We start from the raw sequence: 19,509 nt of genomic DNA on the forward strand, positions 1-19,509 counted from the left end.
GGTGAGAAAACCTGGATTTGTGCTGGAAATGGCCCAACCTGATGCTCACTTTAGATAAGCTATTACCAGCAGGACAGTGGGGTGGGAGGAGGTATTGTTTCATATTCTCTGTGTGTATATAAAGTCTGCTGCAGTTTCCACGGTATGCATCCGATGAAGTGAGCTGTAGCTCACGAAAGCTCATGCTCAAATAAATTGGTTAGTCTCTAAGGTGCCACAAGTACTCCTTTTCTTTTTGCGAATACAGACTAACACGGCTGTTACTCTGAAACCATACAAACTGAGTGATCAGTAAGGTGAGCTATTACCAGCAGGAGAGAAAAAAACCTTTTGTAGTGATCATAGACTATCAGGGTTGGAAGGGACCTCAGGAGGTCATCTAGTCCAACTCCCTGCTCAAAGCAGGACCAATCCCCAATTTTTGCCCCAGATCCCAAATGGCCCTCTCAGGGATTTAGCTCACAACCCTGGGTTTAGCAGGCCAATGCTCAAACCACTGAGCTATCCCTCCCCCCCATAATCAAGGTGGGTCATTTTCAGCAATTGACAAGAACGTGTGAGGAACAGTAGGGGGGAAAATAAACGTGGGGAAATAGTTTTACTTTGCGTAATGACCCGTTCACTCCCACTCTTTATTCAAGCCTAATTTAATGGTGTCCAGTATGCAAATTAATTCCAATTCAGCAGTCTCTCAGAGTCTGTTTTTGAAGTTTTTTTGTTGTAATGTTGTGACTTTTAGGTCTGTAATCTAGTGACCAGAGAGATTGAAGTGTTCTCCGACTGGTTTTCGAATGTTATAATTCTTGACGTCTGATTTGTGTCCATCTATTCTTTTACGTAGAGTCTGTCCGGTTTGACCAATGTACATGGCAGAGGGGCATTGCTGGCACATGACGGCATATATCACATTGGTAGATGTGCAGGTGAACGAGCCTCTGATTGTGTGGCTGATGTGATTAGGCCCTATGATGGTGTCCCCTGAAGAGATACGTGGACACAGTTAGCAACGGGCTTTGTTGCATTGCAAGGATAGGTTCCTGTGTTAGTGTTTTTGTTGTGTGCAGATTGCTCTGTCCCCACTGCCAATCAGTCCTATAGAGCAGTGGTCTCCAAAGTGGGGTGCATGCACCGCAGGGGGTGCGCAAGACCCATCCGTGGGGGTGCGCGGCAGGAGGAGCGCCACCAAAGGAGCACCACCGGCATGGTGGCAGCCGCGCTCCTGGACTTTTGATTCTTTGGCGGCAGCTCAGCTCTCCCCGCTCCATCTTCGGTAGCACGCCGGCGGCAGCTCAGCTCTCCCCGCTCCGTCTTCGGCAGCATGCCGGCGGCAGCTCAGCTCTCCCCGCTCCGTCTTCGGCGACAGCTCTTCTTCTTTTTTTTTTTTTTTGCTTCCCCAGAGCTGGCCCTGGGGGTGTGCGACTCAAAAAGTTTGGAACCCCTGCTAAAGAGAGGGATTTCTGTAAAAATGTAGGCATGCCCCAGAATGTCATAAATGGAATAACAGCTCATGTCACCTCCTGTGGTTATTCTCTTAAGTGCAACCTCTCAGTTAAATTGTAAATAAATAATAAGTGTGAATAAATAATTCCCTATAAAATACTACTATATTGATATTAAAGTATCTGCAGAGAAATACTCTGAATTAATCTAAACTTCCTACAGTAATATTTAAACATTAAGTAAATTAATTAAGTAAATCTACATACATACATCTTGTCATTGCTTACAATTCAATGCAACAATCAATTTCCTATCAAATTAAGGCAAAAGCACATCACATTATACAGGATTGCATTCATGAGCTAAATCCATCTTCAATGAAAATGATCTACAAGAACAGAAGAATGGCCATGCTGGGTCACACCAATGGTCCATCTAGCCCAGTATTTGGTCAATGAACACTGGCTTGTGCCAGATACTTCAGAGCAAATGAACAGAACAGGGCACTTACTCAAATGATCCTTCCCATCATCCAGTCCCAGCTTCTGACAGTCAGAAATTTAGGGACACCCAGAGCAAGGGGTTGCATCCCTGACCATCTTGGCTAATAGCCGTTGATGGACCTATTCTCCAGGAATTTATCTAATTCTGTTTTGAACCCAGTTATATTTTTGGCCTTCACAACTTCCCTGGTAATGAGTTCCACCAGTTGACTGTGTGTTGTGTGAAAAAGTACTTCCTTATGTTTGTTTTAAACCTGCTCTCTATTCATTTTCTTGGGGGACCCCTCGGGGTGCTAGAACAATTTTTATAGTGGGGGTGCTGAGAGCCATTGAACCAAACTGTAAACCCTGTATATGATGGTGGTGACCCCTGATTCTTGTGTTATGTGAAGGAGTAAATAACACTTCCTTTGTCACTTTCTCCACACCATTCATGATTTATAGACTTCTTATCATATCCCCTTTTAGCTTTTTTCTAAGATGAATAGTCCGCCTTTTTAACCTCTCCTCAAATGGAAACTGTGCCATAGTCCTACTCATTGTTGCCCTTCTCTGTACTTTTTCCAATTCTAATATATCTTTTTTGAGATGGGGTGACCAGAACTGCATGTAGTATTCAGGGTGTTGGCATACCATGGATTTATACAGTGGCATTATTCTCTTTTCTGTCTTATTCTCTATCCTTTCTTAATGGTTCCTAACATTCTGTGAGCTTTTATGACTGCTGCTGCACACTGAGCAGATATTTTCTGAGAACTATCCACGATGACCCCAAGATCTCTTTATTGAGTGTTTACAGCTAATTTAGACCCCATATTTTTGTATGCATAGTTGGGATTATATTGTCTAATGTGCATGATGTACAGCTACAGCAAGGCATGTATCTATCTATGCCATTTCAAGAGTCCTAAACCATTGTGATATCATAGGTAAATCAACTAAGCACCATCCTTACTCTGAGGCTAATTTGCATGCATCAGTTACATTGGTTGTATGAGGAAGACTGTATTGATGGTGAATTATTTGGCCTAACTGCCACTGGTATAAATCAATACAAATCTTCCAGCACAGCCCATCCCTAGACACAAATCAACACAACCGCCCACACAACACAACCAGCTCACAAGATAACCCCAAACACACATAGCCCTCACATAGCACAGACCCATCATTCATCCCCTGCAAAAAAAGAAAAAAGAAAAAAACCCAGTCAGCACAACACAGCCCCCCCACAAATCATAACTTTTCCAGCACAACACACAGGTTTGCCAACCCTCACTCATACTTCCCATAAAACCATAAATGAGAGCAGAGAAGCTGCTGGACCATTGCTACTCATTATATAGTTATAGCTATAATAGACAGCTAGCTTCTATAGCCACTCACATGATAAGACCGATCTGGGTACAGACAATATTTGGAGGAGAACTCACAAATCATCTAACTGCATAGTTCCTTATTGTTGCCTTTCAAATGGTCAGTTTTCTCTTCTGAGACTGGGTTTAAATATTTGCGTCTCAAATCCTGCAAACCTTTATTCACATGAGTATATCCAGTAATGCACAATGGTGATTAAAGACTACATATATGAATAAGCATTTACAGGATAATTCCCCTGGTGATAAGGCCTGTCATAAGATAATGGCCAAATTCTGTTCTTAGTGACAAGCACACAACTGCATTAAAATTCCATGCGTGTTACACAGCATAATCTGGTCCAATATGGGGTATCATTGGCAGCCTGTTAAAAACTTTGGACCACCTTTGGCCCCAAGGTAACTTGATGTAATTCAGTGACGTTACATCAGAAATGAATTTGGCCCCTTTAGTTTAAAAGGAAAAAAAACATTGAAAACCCCAGCCTGTACTTCATTGTTTTCCTGCTTGCCCAGTGGTTCAGTATTAGACTTTGAGTTGGAGTCATAGCAGTAGCTTTATGTGGAGAAAGATAAAACAGTCTAATTATCCACTTTCGTAGTGCTTAGATTTGGTACCAAAAAGCCAGACTTATTACAGACACCTCAGATAGATATTAGATATACAAAAGTTAGAATCTATTAATTCAGTTTTGGGCCAACATTTGCCTCTGCCATTCATTTCTTTCTGACTGGAAATTTCTGCATATGCCCCTGAGGTGAAATTTCCCCAATTTCTGCAGCAAAAACCAAAAACAGTTTTTTATAACAAAATTTAGATGCAAGATTGTTCACATGCAAGATGTACCTTTAGTTTGTTTGCATGGCAAACAGCAAAGATTCGAGGTGAAACTACAATAGTTTCGATTTTCATAAAACTAATGAATGTGATTATTCTTCTTAATGATGGCTGGTTAATCTATTTTAAGAATTATTAATATTACAGTCAAGCCTAAAGGTCTTACCAAAGATCAGGCCCCCATTCTGCTAGTCCTGTATATATACATAGCAAGAGACAGTGTCTGCCCCAAACAGCTTACAATCTAAATAGACAAGACAGACAAAAGGTGGGAGAAAGGCAGTATTATTATCTCCAGTTTATAGATGGGGAACTGAGTCTGGATCTGCCCTCTCTGAGCCATATGCCAAGCTAAGCCAGGCCTGCCCCGCACCTTGTGCCCCACCCTCCACCATCTTTTTTGCCCCGGGGACAGCTGCCCTGCTAGAGAGGGGTCTTCTCTCTGGGCCCCTTCCCTAGGAAAATTCTGGTTGTGCCCCTGCCTTATGCAACTTAAGAGTACTGGCCAATGTACAACAAAGCCTTAAACAGCTCCCCTAAACCTGGAACAATTGGTAACATTAAAATATTGTTCATATAGGTTTTGACCAATTAAACTTATTTTCAAAGGGTGTTCTGAAAGCAAAATATAAAAATAGGACCAAAGCCCAAACACAAACCCAGCTTCCATTCAAAAGGCAAAACCAAATTCAATGTTGTGTAACTCTTATTGACATCAGTCTAATTACACTAGGGATAAATTTGACTCCCAAATGGAGTCCCAAATAAGATTCCCAAATGGCTTTCCAACTGTGATCATGTAAGCACAGAGGTAGACAGCATGCTGAGATTATATACCTGTTATTATGGAGTTGGACACATGATACTCTTGCTCTAAACAAGAAAATAGAATAATAAAAATGTAGGCCTATTTGAATAGGGAGGAGTGTGGGAGGTACTGTTTTACATATGGACTGTTGCCCTCTAATGGCTGGCCTAAAAAGAGGTTATAAGATCTAGCTATTGCTAAGAACTTATGGTCATCTAATTACCACTGCATGATAGTAAGGAAATATTTTTGGATAATTATCCACAATTTAGTTTCACCAGTTTTCCTGACACTGACATTATACATTTTCACATTTTGTAAAAATATTAATTTAGCTGCGTAAACATGAAAAATCATGAGATTTTCCTTGTCTTTGCAGTGAAAACAATTTCACTCAAAAATGGTTCTGTATTAGTGTAGAAACTTTAGAAAACCTGGACTAATACTAAGTTTGCAACAAAAGGGGGCATATGCTTAAATTTCAAGCATTTTGAATTTTGCTGTTAGTATTTCCCTCATCTCTAATTCAGCTCAGATAAACAACAAAAAACACTTTGTTTATGGCGTTCAGTTATGCAGTAGATTGGCTGTATTGTAGATCTTTGTCAGTTCTGGAGCAAGTGTAAAGACGGTAGTGATATTTTTCTAACATGCTTAAGTGATTTAGGAGGCTAAGCCCTGGTCTACACTACAGAGTTAGGTCAACACAAGGCAGTTTACGTTGACCTAACTGTGTAAATGTCTACACTAAAATGTTGCTCCCATTGATGTAACTCACCCGTTACGCCGACTTAATAACTCCACCTCTGCGAGAGGCATAGTGCTTAAGTCGATGTAGTTAGGTCAATACAGTGCAAGTGTAGATACTATGTTGCTTACATCACCTCTTACTGGCTTTCTGAAGCTGTCCCACAATGCTCCACACTGACAGTTCAATTGGTGCAAGCCCTCCTGACACAGCAGACACAAGGAGTGCAGTGTGGATATTCAAAAGCAATTTAATTACTCCGGTGGCTGTATGTGGCCATAACTTAGGCCAACATAATTTTGTAGTGTAGACATACCCTAAGTCTTCTTTTTTTTTAAAATGACTTTGGCATTTAGAAACCTAAATCCCAAGGACTTTCAATGAGACACAGGCTCTTAAATGCCCGAGTCACATTCTAAAAAGAAGACTTAAGAGCCTACGTCACCGGGGTACTTTTGAAAATTTTACCCTCTGTAATGAGGTTTCTACCCTCTTTTGTGTCCCTAAGACAGGCCGAACAGAAGGGAAGAATAAAAGCTTCTCTCTACCATGGCTGACTGGTTGGACCAAAAGGCTAGGAAGGAACAAAAACCTGTTCTGCTACTTTCTCTGGGTTAACTCAGGCATACAAGGTGTGTTTTGTTTAGTCTCTATAAATTCTTCTTAACCCCTGGCACAAAAAAACACGGGAAAAAAGTCATTCTTCTTTTGTTTAAGAGGTATATTATTAATACCCCAGTCAGGATTGCTTTCCAATTTTACGGTGAAGGGTTTGTAGGATTACAAACCAAGGTTTTCCTTCATCCCATCTATCTCTGTACTAAGGCTTCTGCTAAAGAGCTCATCCCATATGCAGGGAAATAACCCAGGATATTAATCGGGAGAGGCAAACTGATGCAGAAAAGGCAAGACCAACCTAGATCTTCACCCAAAATTCAAGTGAACTGAATGTGAACCTTTGAAATTCAAATACATGTAGTTAGCTTTCCCCCCTCCCACTTGCATTATCAGCTAGAGCTGGATGTGAATCAACTGAAATGTTGGGGGAAATAGCTGCTTACAATGTATTTTTGGTCCCAGTGAAAGCACTAAAAGTACTAAAAATCTTGTGAGACAGTGTGTTCATGTATCAGAGTAACAGCCGTGTTAGTCTGTATTCGCAAAAAGAAAAGGAGTACTTGTGGCACCTTAGAGACTAACCAATTTATTTGAGCATGAGCTTTCGTGAGCTACAGCTCACTTCATCGGATGCATATCAGACTCAGGTTTAGTATCACAGAGGTTTGCATAAGTCTCTGAGCTTTTGGGTACTTAACCAAACTTTGAGATTTGCCTACTACTAGATAATAAGTGGGCTGAGAGGTGGTCCTCATTCTCCTCCTTCTGCCAGTGGTTCCTTGCCTGTGATCCATGAAGCACTAGCTCGTAGTCTAGAGATGTGGCTGATCACTTGGTACTGGCTCTGCTCTTTGTTTCCTGCTGTCACATCACACTGATGGTAGAGTCTCCTGTCAGTGTCGATGTATGAGGATTCAGCAAACATTTTTTTCTTTGAAGTGCTGGGTTGCTGAATCACCTGCATTGTGATTGGATTAGAGTAGGAAAGGTGTGTACAGTTCCAATCCAGCTCTCTCATCCATGCAAGCCATGTGCCATACTGGTGCAAAAACTGCAACAAGTAGGGGGATAAACATGGATGCAGATTTAAGTTCAGAGTTACTTTTCCTTGTGAATGCCGCTAACCCCTCATGGTTCCTCCACCTTTCCAGAATTACTTCTAGAAGGCCAATTGTGTGCCCCCACAGGTTTTAACTGGTTGAAGATTTATTTGATAGTACCCTACATTCACTGTGTCCAGAGGCTTCTATTCTCACTCATACCACTCAGATAAGGCCCCTTTCTCAGCTGATGCTTCCCCGTGGCAGTAATTTTTACAAAATGGTCAGACTGTTCCTAAGCAGACCCAGGGTCAATTAACCTTTTGTGGGCCTGGCACCAAACATATTTGTGGGCCCCCATTGGAGCAATGGAGCATGGTGCGGGGGGGCCGACCACCAGAGCGAGGGGCCAGCCAGTGGTATGGCATGGCAGGGGCGGCCCCGCTCTGCCCAGCCCAGTGTGAGGGCACTATTTACAAACTGGCAGTTGCCAGACACACAGTGGCCCGCCCGGCCCTGTGCTGCCAGCATACCCCTTCCCTTTGCGGGGCGGGCTGTGTCACACCAGACGTCACCCCCGCCCAACACCAGAACATCCGCCCCTCCAATTTCCTATGGCCAGAGCCCCCTCAGACCTGCTATGCCCAGACTCCCAGACCCTGCCCAAATGCACAGCGCCCTGCACACCACCACACCTGCCCAGTGCCCCCCTGCCCACAGCCCCACCACAACTGCCCTCCACACAACCCCCACACCCATGTGCCCCAACACACACATCTTCCTCACCCCCTTGCAGGCGAGCACCACCCCAGGTCACCCAGAGACCCTCTCTTCCACGCCCTGCCTCCTGGCCGCACTCATCGGTCCAGCTGGGAGGCGATTGTGTCTGCTGGGCTGAGCTGCCAGTGCAGCCAGGGTTGGTCCCAGGATGGAGAATCACTGTAGCCCCCAGGGAGTGGCACGATCAGCCAGACCAGGGTGTGGCCCAGCCAGCTTCCCTCGGGACCTACTTGGCTGGAGGGGCCCAGCCAAGCCCCCCACACTGTCCCACATCAACTGGCTGAGACTGGCCAGGATTCTGCACCAGTCCTAGGTGGCTCAGCACCAGGGAGACAGGTGAGGCTGCACAGGTGGTGGGAAGCAGAGACTTCCTGGAACCAGGGGGCAGAGAGAATCATAGAAAAGAGTTGGAAGAGACCTCAGGAGGTCACCTAGTCTAACCCCCTGCTCAAAGCAGGACCAACCCCAACCAAATCATCCCAGCCAAGGCTTTGTCAAGACAGGCCTTAAAAACCTCTAAGGATGGAGATTCCACCACCTCCCTAGATAACCCATTCCAGTGCTTCAACACCCTCCTAGTGAAACAGCATTTCCTAAAATCCAACCTAGACCTCCCCCACTGCAACTTGAGACCATTGCTCCTTGTTCTGTCATTTGCCACCACTGAGAACAGCCTATCTCCATCCTCTTTGGAACCCCCTTTCAAGTGGTTGAAGGCTGCTATCAAATCCCCCCTCACTCTTCTCTTCTGCAGACTAAATAACCCCAGTTCCCTCAGCCTCTCCTCATAAGTCATGTGCCCCAGCCCCCTGATCATTTTCGTTGCACTCCTCTGGACTCTCTCCAATTTGTCCACATCCTTTCTGTAGTGAGGAGACCAAAACTGGACACAATACTCCAGATGTGGCCTCACCAGTGTCGAACAGACGGGAATAATCACTTCCCTCGATCTGCTGGCAATGCTCCTACTAATGTCCGATGGACAAATGTCCGGTGGACAAATCTTCCGTCTGCTGGTGGGGACTGCAAGATGTATCCAGAGGGAGAGTCCAAAAAGAGTCCAACTACCTCAAACTTTCCCCCCTTATTTATACATTAGTAATAGAATGACATGTCCCTTAAAGAAAACTGGATAAACAAGCAGTTCCAATGGTCATGCAAGAGGCTCCTTCTGATTATTGATTAACTAGGTGTGGGTTTTTGCAGAGTTTGCAGCCTTGAGTCCCCAATAGACATTCCTGGGACACATCCTGCTCTTCTAAAATGCATGTATCAGCAACTTCAACGCAATTCTTATCAGGAAGGACAGGGGGTCAAGCTGCCCTTTCTGTGGCACCCAAAGACCCCCTCCCCTCCTGCCTTGGTTAAGCTAAGCCTGCTGACTTGGCCAATTTACAGCCTGCTGACTTGGCTGCTTTTAGCAATAAGCCATAGTGGTTTCAGGCACTTTACTGGTTTGCCAAAGTCTCCCCGTACACAGCTACTGGATTTTGCAGGGACTTACTTACTTCTTGTTCAATCAAAATAAACCTCTGTGAGTCCCTGTTCACAATGGAAGCAGAACTGTACTGGCTCCAGTTGTGTTTAAACAAGGTAATAATTACCACCACGGTTCTCCAAATGCAAGACAGGATTTTAGATGCACCACTTTCCTTCAGAATATCTCAAGAAGTATAGTTTGGGGCCCCAAAGATAGTTGGTTATTGTCTGTCATATTCATTATAATACTGCAATTGATCATGTCTGAAATCTACCACAATAACAGGAAAAATGAGTTGTAAACCAAAGCCCATGAAGTCAGTGGAAAATTCTCATTGACTTTAATGGGTTTTGGATCAGACCAAATGTGCACTGAATTGGGTACCTGGGCTGGAAGGCTAACCTCAAGACTCTTGAAAAAATTGCACAAAGAGGTGTCAGAGGCTAGAAATGTAATGGAATGAGGCTTCTATCCCATAACAGATGGTGTGAGTATATGCTGAATTTGCAGAGTGGACAGCTCAGGAGATTAGTAACAGGACATGGAACATTTAATCTATAGGTTACGAGATTGTATCTAGCCCAGCCTGCTTGTGACTAGAGATGCATCTGAGCCACAAAATACAAGAACTTGATTGTAAACCCTACAGCAGAGTTTGGATCTGAGGCTTTGGTTCATCCAATATACATTTTTTGAGGAAAAACAAAAGGATCAGGATGGATTTTGGAAGGATCATTCTGTTATTAATTTGCTCAGGGGTGACAGTGCGCACAGCACTATACAATACACTAAGGTGAGGAGAGTCCCTGCCCGGAGGCCCTTACATTCTAAAAGGCAGACAAAGAAAACAGTGCATTCTGGGGACTCAGAGGAGACTGTGTTGGGAGGAGCGAGTGGGAGGGTTCCATCTCTTAATATCAGTGGCTTCTTCTTTTATATAACTGCTGTAGTGGAGAAGGATTAGTGGCTTAGTGATAGTGGTCTATTGGTAATTGCCTTAAATTCTCCTCAGGGCAGGATTCTGTCAGAAAATACACCCCCTCTCCCAAACGAAAACAAAACCACCAAAACAAGAAAATCCCAGGGCTGAATTTATATTAGTCTCCTAGTGCTGGGTATGGGATTACCGGACAACAGAATGTCATTGGTTCATAATAAAACTGTCTCAGATGACTTGTCCAAGAACAAATGTGCCTAAACCAGCTACTGACCATTTCAGCCCCTCCCCAGGCATTTGTTTTTTGGTGGAAAGTTGGGGGTCTGTAACCCCACACAACCCAATCCATTTTTGTATGGAATGCCCTGCTTTGCTCCACATAATAATGTAATTTGTAATCCACTTCCCCTACCCCTACCATCTTGCAACCTTGCCCTCTGTGCAGGGTCAACCTCAGGCTTATTGATGCCCTAGGGCCGAGGCAAAGAGGGGATCTGGCAGAACAGTTTGCTTTCCCTGTTGCTGATATCAACTGTTGCAATTTATTCTGCGGTTTGCTGCTGCATACTGAACAGTGAAGTGTGGGTCCAGTTCTTTACATTTTGAATGCCTCTATTGTTCCTACTGACAGTCTCACTGGAGTCTGGTACAGGGACACCAAAAGCACCTTTTTATTAAGGCCGTTACTGAAAATGTCACCAACAAACAATAAAAGATATTACCTCATCTACCCTGTCTCTCCACCAACAAACTGTTGCAGTCAGCTGCCGGTAAAATCCCAAACTCCTCAGCTCAGCTGCTAACTTGTCAAATGTAACTCCAAGTCCTTAGATGGTGTTTTTTGTTTGCTGGTCTACAGTTCCAATTAGAAAAGGAGTACCTGTGGCACCTTAGAGACTAACCAATTTATTTGAGCATAAGCATTTGTGAGCTACAGCTCACTTCATCGGATGCAACAGTAGCTATCTGAGCACACAACTGCAATTTGCTGTATATACATTAACCTTTTATTTAGGGTCATAAAGGAAAGACATCTCCACCCATCTTTTTAGTGATTTCCTGCCTATTCTTTAGGCACTGTTCTATTAGAGATGATGGAATGACATTTAAAAAACATTTGTCTACTGAAAGCAGCAGCTTCAACCTAAAGACCTGATGGATTCTCCATCTCCCAGAGTCTTTAAATCAAGACGGGGTGTCTTTCTAAAAGATATGCTATAGCTCAACCAGAAGCTATGGTGTTGATGCAGAAATTTTGGTGAGGTTCTGTGACCTGTGTTATGCTGGAGGTTAAACTGCATGATCATAATGGTCTCTTCGTGCCCTAAATGCTAATGAACCACTCAAAGTAATGTATGCTACCCAGGTATAAAATGGCACAAATAACAACTTTACCGAGTGTGACAGGACATCATTCCACTCCCATCTCTTTTCTAGCCACAAACAATTTGGAGACCCTCTTCATGTCAAACCCCTTGGGCAATTTATTTACAGTGTTCTCCCCACCACCCTTACAAATTTGTGCAACTTTCTGTTTACAATAGCATTCACTCCTTAACTCACCCAGCCAAGGAGTGGGGAGACAGAAGGTATCCTCCAGAGAAGAGAACTCTCAGATGGACCCTATATGGCTCTTCAGCTCACTCACTAGGCATCTGATGAAGTGAGCTATAGCTCACGAAAGCTTATGCTCAAATAAATTGGTTAGTCTCTAAGGTGCCACTAGTACTCCTTTTCTTTTTGCGAATACAGACTAACACGGCTGCTACTCTGAAACCTGTCACTAGGCAATATTTCAACTTACTGGGGGAGATGGGAAAGCAAGTGGGCTTTTCATTCCTTGTTTTTACTAGTGATGGTATGCAAAAAGGAAACAAGCCAGCCTGGCTCCCAGACCCCAGACTGAGGTTGCAGGTCTAGCAGTTAGTAAAAGGTGTTTTTTTCCCCTTAGTGCCTTTGATATGGAAATCAGACACAATGGTGGGATCCCACCCTGCCATTTGTAAAGTTACTTTTCAGGGCAGAAAAGCTTTCTCTCCTTACCCTCATGCGGGTTTTGTTCTCATGTTTTTTATCTTCTTTTCTGCAACGGTATTTTTTTCTTTTTTGGTCACTTTTCTTCCTTGTTCCTTTGGACTTTTCTCTTTTCACTTTCTTCTGCATTTTGTTTATATTCTACTTTTCACCACCCACCCTTTTTACTCCTTTTCCTTTTTCCGTACTAGCACACAACACTGGCATTTTCCTGACTGCAGCCACATAGATGTTTAAGAGGACATACATTTTAGATACGTTCATTGAAAGAAACATGCAGGAATTGATTCAAATAGTATCTATAGTCAAGCCATTAAGTAATGAAGATCATAATAAAATTAATTTCAGCATCCCTAGGGGAGGAATTATACAGGGTACTGGACTAGCTGCATCACTACTCTGACCTGGCTCAGCAGTTTCTATTATCTATTTTATATCTAATCTCAGCTGCCTCCAAAGTGTGGTTAATTTTCCTTTTCTGGTGCCTGTCTCTCATTCTGGAACGTCTCTTAGGTCTCTTTTCTGTCAATTTCTATCTCTTCTCCACATTCCCACCCTGCCTGCCCCAGATATCACCATTGTGCTTTGTATGGAGAACAAAGCACTCTTCACTGTGCCATCAACAAATGTAATTTACTAATAGTGTGTTCTCCACAAGAGCTGGAAGGCTGCATTTTCAGTGATCAGGCTGAGGGGAATTTTCACCGGTTGGCCTCATAGTGGGAAGAACCTCATTATTCATAATGGTAGCAAAAGAAGCAGAATGAAAAGAATATACAGTACTTGTCATATGGGACAGGTTATAACAAAAGTCCTCTAGAGAGCTGCTTTATTATTTTCATTAAAGGAATCTTTCCCTTTAAGTGCATCCCTTTCCCTTCAATTATCCTATTGTGAGATTGTTTCTGTGACTTGTTCTTGTGCTGGCTGAATGTTCACTACATGTAAACCGTAAATGGCAAGCTTCCAAAATCAGGTGTACACAGAACCAATGTTTTAATCTTGCAAGGACATAGCAAGTTCTATGAGCTATTTTAGCATCATCACAGACAAATGAATTCTCAATCATCTCGACTAAATAATCCAATAGGTCTTTTCCAACTCAAATGGCTATGGTTTTGTAAATGGAGTTAATATTCCCTCCTACTGGAATTCTCAAGAGGCGCAACATTCCTTAGCAGCAGTCAAGTGACACTCACTGAAAAAGGTGGGACATTCTTTCCTGTCTGAAAACATGAAAGAGGAGAGCAACTGAAGTTGCCAACACGCACTACAGAGGACAGGAGAGGCCATGGAGGCCTCTGCCCTATTCTAGAAAGGAGAAGCAGGGAATACAATGAGGTGTATGTGGTTATAACAGTGATTAGTGCTTTATTACTCACAGTGCTTGTCTACACTTGAAAGTTAAATTGGATGCAGTTATGGTGTGACTTTAAAGTGCAACAGCTATTCTGGAATAACACCATTATATAAACCCTATATAGCCTAGAAAAGACACAGATAGCTAATACACAAAAAGAAAAGGAGTACTTGTGGCACCTTAGAGACTAACCAATTTATTTGAGCATGAGCTTCCGTGAGCTACAGCTCACTTCATCGGATGCATACCGTGGAAACTGCAGAAGACATTATATACACACAGAGACAAGTGGTCTCTTAACTAAGACTAGTTGGTAGTATATTCATAACACTCCCATCAAATGAGCACTGAAGGGCATTATTGCTTCAGGCAATTACAACTGGCAGACAGTAGCCTGGAGCACTATTTATTCCAGACTGTATAAATATTAGAAGTAAAATGAAAACTAGAATCTCCCCTCAGAATCCTGTTGGGTCCAAGCAGAACCTCATCAAAACCCCACTCAAACACATTCTTTGCCCTCTAAAACAACAACCTACTATACAATACCTGGTGTCACCCAATGTCAGCAGTTCAATTGTTACATTCACCCTGTCTCATTACTGATTGTACTATGAAACAAGCTGCACCATGTTCCTGGAGGATCGTTCCAAATGAACTCACTCCAGAATGTTTGCACACCTGGTTCCCTTTTTCATTTGATCTTGCCTGTGTAGATGGGACCCAGCCATGTTTTAACCTGTCACAACAATATAAAAAAGAAAAAAAAAAGTAGAAGTCTCTGTAGGCCACTAAGCAGCCTGGTACCTGAGGGTGTTAGTTGCTATGTCTGTAAGTGACCAATGCTGCACCTCCCCCCACCCCAAGTCACCTAAGCACGGGCTTCTTCACTCAGTGAAGACCACCATGGGACTCCACACTGCATTGCGGAGAGGATGCTTGCACTGAGAACAGCCAGTCTCTTGATCTCACCCCCTCCCAAGCCAGTCTCATCTCTGGTGTGCCTGTGGGAGGGCCATAGAGCCAGCACTCCCCACCTGCCACATCCCAAACCCAGATCTGTCCAGTCTGGATTACCTTCACGTGCAGAAGTGGAGGGGCCAGCTGGATTGGCCCATAAATATTTGAGTCATATTTGTAAATCCAAATGTGTGCTCTCCATTAACTTATTCATTTCATCACTCAGTTGAGAACAACCACGCTTTGAAGAAAAGGAGTACTGGTGGTGCCACTAGTCCTCCTTTTCCTTTTGCGAATACAGACTAACACGGCTGCTACTCTGAAACCACACTTTCGTGATGCCAGTGAAGTTATCTCCTTGTGAACAGCAAGTGTAAATACTACACTCCTCCTCCACTAACATCGTTGAAACAGTCAGTTTGGGGCTAAGTCAAAGGCAAGGAGCTGCACTCTTCCCTCTTTCCACCACCTTTTGTAATGGGGCCGACCAAAGAATAAAAAAGACACCAGCACACATGCCTCCTTTACTCAAATGGTGCAGAGTAGCCTTATGAGGGCAATGAGTGTGATATAAAAGTGCGTCCTCCTTGTCTCTGCAAGACTGTCATGTACTTGCAGATGTTGAGGGTGCCAGGAAGGGTTACAATTTATAAACAAGCTGCAATGACTGGTACTCAGCAGGAATCATACTATGTACACAGTGGAGTAAGTAAAGCAATAAGCACTTTATGAGCTAGACCACAACAGTTGTGCTTCTCTGGCACTTCTAGAACAGGACTCCTTGTGCCAATAGCTTGAGCCATCTTCTGGTGGATGCCACCTGGTAATTGGTCAGATATATTTAATTTTAAAGCGACGGGCTACCATAGCACCTTAAGGATTTATTATGCTGTGATGCTGTATGGAATCTGGGGGACGTTAGGATATTATGACTACCAATATTGTAAAATTGCAATGAGTTGTGCCAGATATGCCATGTAAGATATCTGCAAAAATGTTATAATCTGCCATATATGATAATCTCATTTACATGTTTGTATCACCTTTGTATTATGAGTTATAGGTATGTTTGTATTACAAAACTTGTGCTATGCTTCTGGGTGACACCCCCAGACAGTTTGGCTTCAGCACTGCTTAGCGGCCCATTAAGGACCATCAGCTATACAACTGACCCATTGAGAGAAGGCAGAGGATACACCTTATGACTCAACAAAGCATGCTGGGGCATGCCTATGGACAGAAAAGGCCTCCAAGCCCTGTGTCGGGCAGCTTGTCTTGAAAACAAAGGGAACACAGGCCACAGGGCAAAAGACTATAGAAGGCAGCTGCATCTTCTCTACTTTGTCTTCAGTCCTGCTTCTTACCTCTGGAGGAACTTTGCTACAAACTGAAGCTCTGAACAAAGGACTGAATGACCCATCCAAGCAGTGGATGTATTCCAGAGGGACTTTCAAGCCAGCAAACTCACCAATACTGCTAGAAAGGTGATATATGGATTTTGAAATATTTGTATGTATGTGATTGCTTTACCATTTAACATCTCTCTTCTTGTTCTTTCTTTTTTCTTTATAATAAACCTTTAGTTTTAAACACTAAAGGACTGGCTGGCAGCAGGGTATTTTGGGTAAGATCCAAACCTATACTGACCTGGTAACATGGCTGACCCTTTGGGGCCAGAAGACCATTTTATATATAAGAGTAGAGTTTTAAAATAACTTTTCATTGTACTGGACCTAGATGTTGACTAAGAGCCAGAAAACTGGAGGGGGCTGTGTGATTTCTTTTTTGCTTCTTGATAACCAGTGTGGGGGATCAGAAACAGTTTGTGACTGGTTGGGGAGTTAACTTCAGTGTTACACCCAAGCCTGGTGGGTATCTGCTCTCCCTTCTGCAGCCTGCCCTGACCTTGGCATTTCTAGTGAGGACTGCCCCAGGCACCCCAGGTCACATATGCACTAGAGTTTATAAAGGCACCTGGTCTTTCCACACCTGTAATATACAGATCAGAGTGTGATTTAGACCTGTCCACATATGTAAAACCAGGCCATACACCTGTGTGTTATAATATGGTGCAATGACATGAAAAGTCGACAGAATAATCAGGGCTAGATCCTACCATCTGTGATACTGGTGAGCTAAGGGATGACAAACTGTAGAACAGTAGTTTTTCTCTTCCCAGCTACATCACAAAAGTAAAAGAGCAGGGCAAGATCTCGCTCCAGTCTCACGAGAGCATTAAGAACAATGTACAACTCCCACTCTGGTTCCATTCTTCAGTCCTAATGAGTTGGCAGGCACAGCCAACCACCCATAAACTAGCATACATGCTCTGTTTTGCTGTAGCTAGGACTGCATTTGATGCAAACTTTTATTTTGGAGAAGCTGCAAACTGTTGATGATTGGGATGTGGGCAGTCATGTCTAGTGGTTAGAGCAGGAGTCAGCCATCTGGAATTGGAGCCCACGGTCAGAGCAGGAGACAGAGGCCAGAGCCAAGGGTCAGACTCAAAGTCAGAAATCAGAATTGGGGATCAGGACTGGGTTACCTGGAGTGAGGAAAGCAAAGGGCAAGTCTTGGACCAAGGCAGGTATGGAGGTGAGCAAAGCAGAAATAAGGGCAGACACTGATTTAAGAGCCTACAAAAAAATTTTGATTGCCATTGAATTTGCCAGGTACAGGGAGCTTGGGCTTACAGACAGCAAGGGCTGGAGCCGAAGGCGATGCTGCTTGATCTTGCAGGCTTGCATTCTGCACCTGGGCTTGCAAGGTGTGCAGAGTTCCTGCTACCACCGTCAGAGAGACATCGGCTTTTATAGATTCCATGCTCACTGTATCATCTTTAGTTCCCTTACCATTTGTGTTGGGGTGTCCAAACTGCCAGTGTCCAGGACATAGATGGTTGTGCTTTCAGGTCAGAGCAGGAGTCAGGAATTGGAGCCCAGGGTCTGAACTAGAGTCAGAGGGCACGTACCAGAGCCAAAGTCAGATATCAAAGCCAAAGGTCGGGACCCACTTACCTGGATTGAGGCAAGTTAGGAGCCTGGCTGGGAATAAGGCAGGAGCGATCAGAGGCCTAGATAAATGCTGAGAGTTGCCACTGAACTGCTACTGCTGGGCTTAACAGGATCCCAACAGGACTCTTCCAATCAATCAGGTGGAATAGCCAAACAGGCTGCCTACTACAGGCCAGCTGGCCTCATTAGGTTGCCTGGAGACTGACTCCATTGCAGGTCCTGCTTCTTGACACAAGCAGTATATAGCCCATCCACTACTACCTACTGATGGCAGATATTGTGCAACGCGAAGGATGGGAAGCAGATATGCTGAAAACTGTTTAGTAATGTAATGCAACAGTCTCTGTGTTTTTCATTTTGTGGGGCCACCCAGAATACCCACTGCTTTGAGTAGCAATCCCGATGTCTGCCTTATCTCTGAAAGCTTACATGATGTGCTAGACACCTTATGAATATAGTGGGCACAGTTGCTGCCTCTTTGAAATTCTAAGCTAACTATTGCTGCAGACCACATAATTTGTAAGTAGTGAAAAACCCCACATTGGGTGTATATTTCCTGCTGTCCCAAACATTATTTTGCAAAAAAATCTGTTATATGGCAACTCCTTGCCTAAAACAGAGCTTTTGATGCAGAAAAATCTATGGCAAGGTTACCCAACCTGATATCAACCTACAGGAGGAGGAAATGACAGTAAGCAATCGGGGAGCAGGGAAGGGGAATGTGGTTAAACACCACATTTTAGCAAAACTTTCCAAATGTAGGTGCCTAAATACAGATTTAGATTCTTTAATTTAGATAGCTAAGTGGCCTCATTTTTTGAGATGGTGACACCTCCCACTCATGTTAATGGCCACCTTTCTCCTCATTCTGATGTTAAATACTACATTTAAGAAGGCCCAGTTTGGATAAGCATGCAAGCTTTGGGATGATTATTGACACCTCTTTAATCAGGTTTCAGAGTAGCAGCCGTGTTAGTCTGTATTCGCAAAAAGAAAAGGAGGACTTGTGGCACCTTAGAGACTAACCAATTTATTTGAGCATAAGCTTCCATGAAACGCTGTGAATACATTCTCTTGAGGCTTTTCCACTTCTATTTCTATGGCATTATAGAAATAAAACACTTTAGAAACTCAGCAATTGAGGTAAATTCTAATATGAACTATTCCACCACTTTTGTTAAAGTAAGTATACACTCAGGAAGTGAACAGCTGACCACACACTGGTTTTGAGGGGGTTAACATGTTAGCCAAGTCATGCAGTTATCTGAAGTTATAAAATATTTAGACTTCTGCCTCATTTTGAGCAAAGACTTCAAAGTCCCAAATTGTTTCTGAGTCCCTTAGAAACCTGAAATTCTGACCAATTTAACTCTAATTTTCATTAAGGTTTCGAATGAATCTAAGGCCGCTTGGGGCTATGTGTGTTAAAACTAACTAAAGTTTGCATTTTTGGTGGTTCCCCCACCCCCTTCACATAAAAAATGAAACTGCTCATTTTAACAGTTTAGATTTATATTTTTAGGCTTACTTGAACTCCAAACACACACAAAGATTAGGAACCTAAACAGGTTCA

This window comes from Lepidochelys kempii, chromosome 3, assembly GCF_965140265.1.
Source record: "Lepidochelys kempii isolate rLepKem1 chromosome 3, rLepKem1.hap2, whole genome shotgun sequence".
In the NCBI taxonomy this organism is placed as follows: domain Eukaryota; kingdom Metazoa; phylum Chordata; order Testudines; family Cheloniidae; genus Lepidochelys; species Lepidochelys kempii.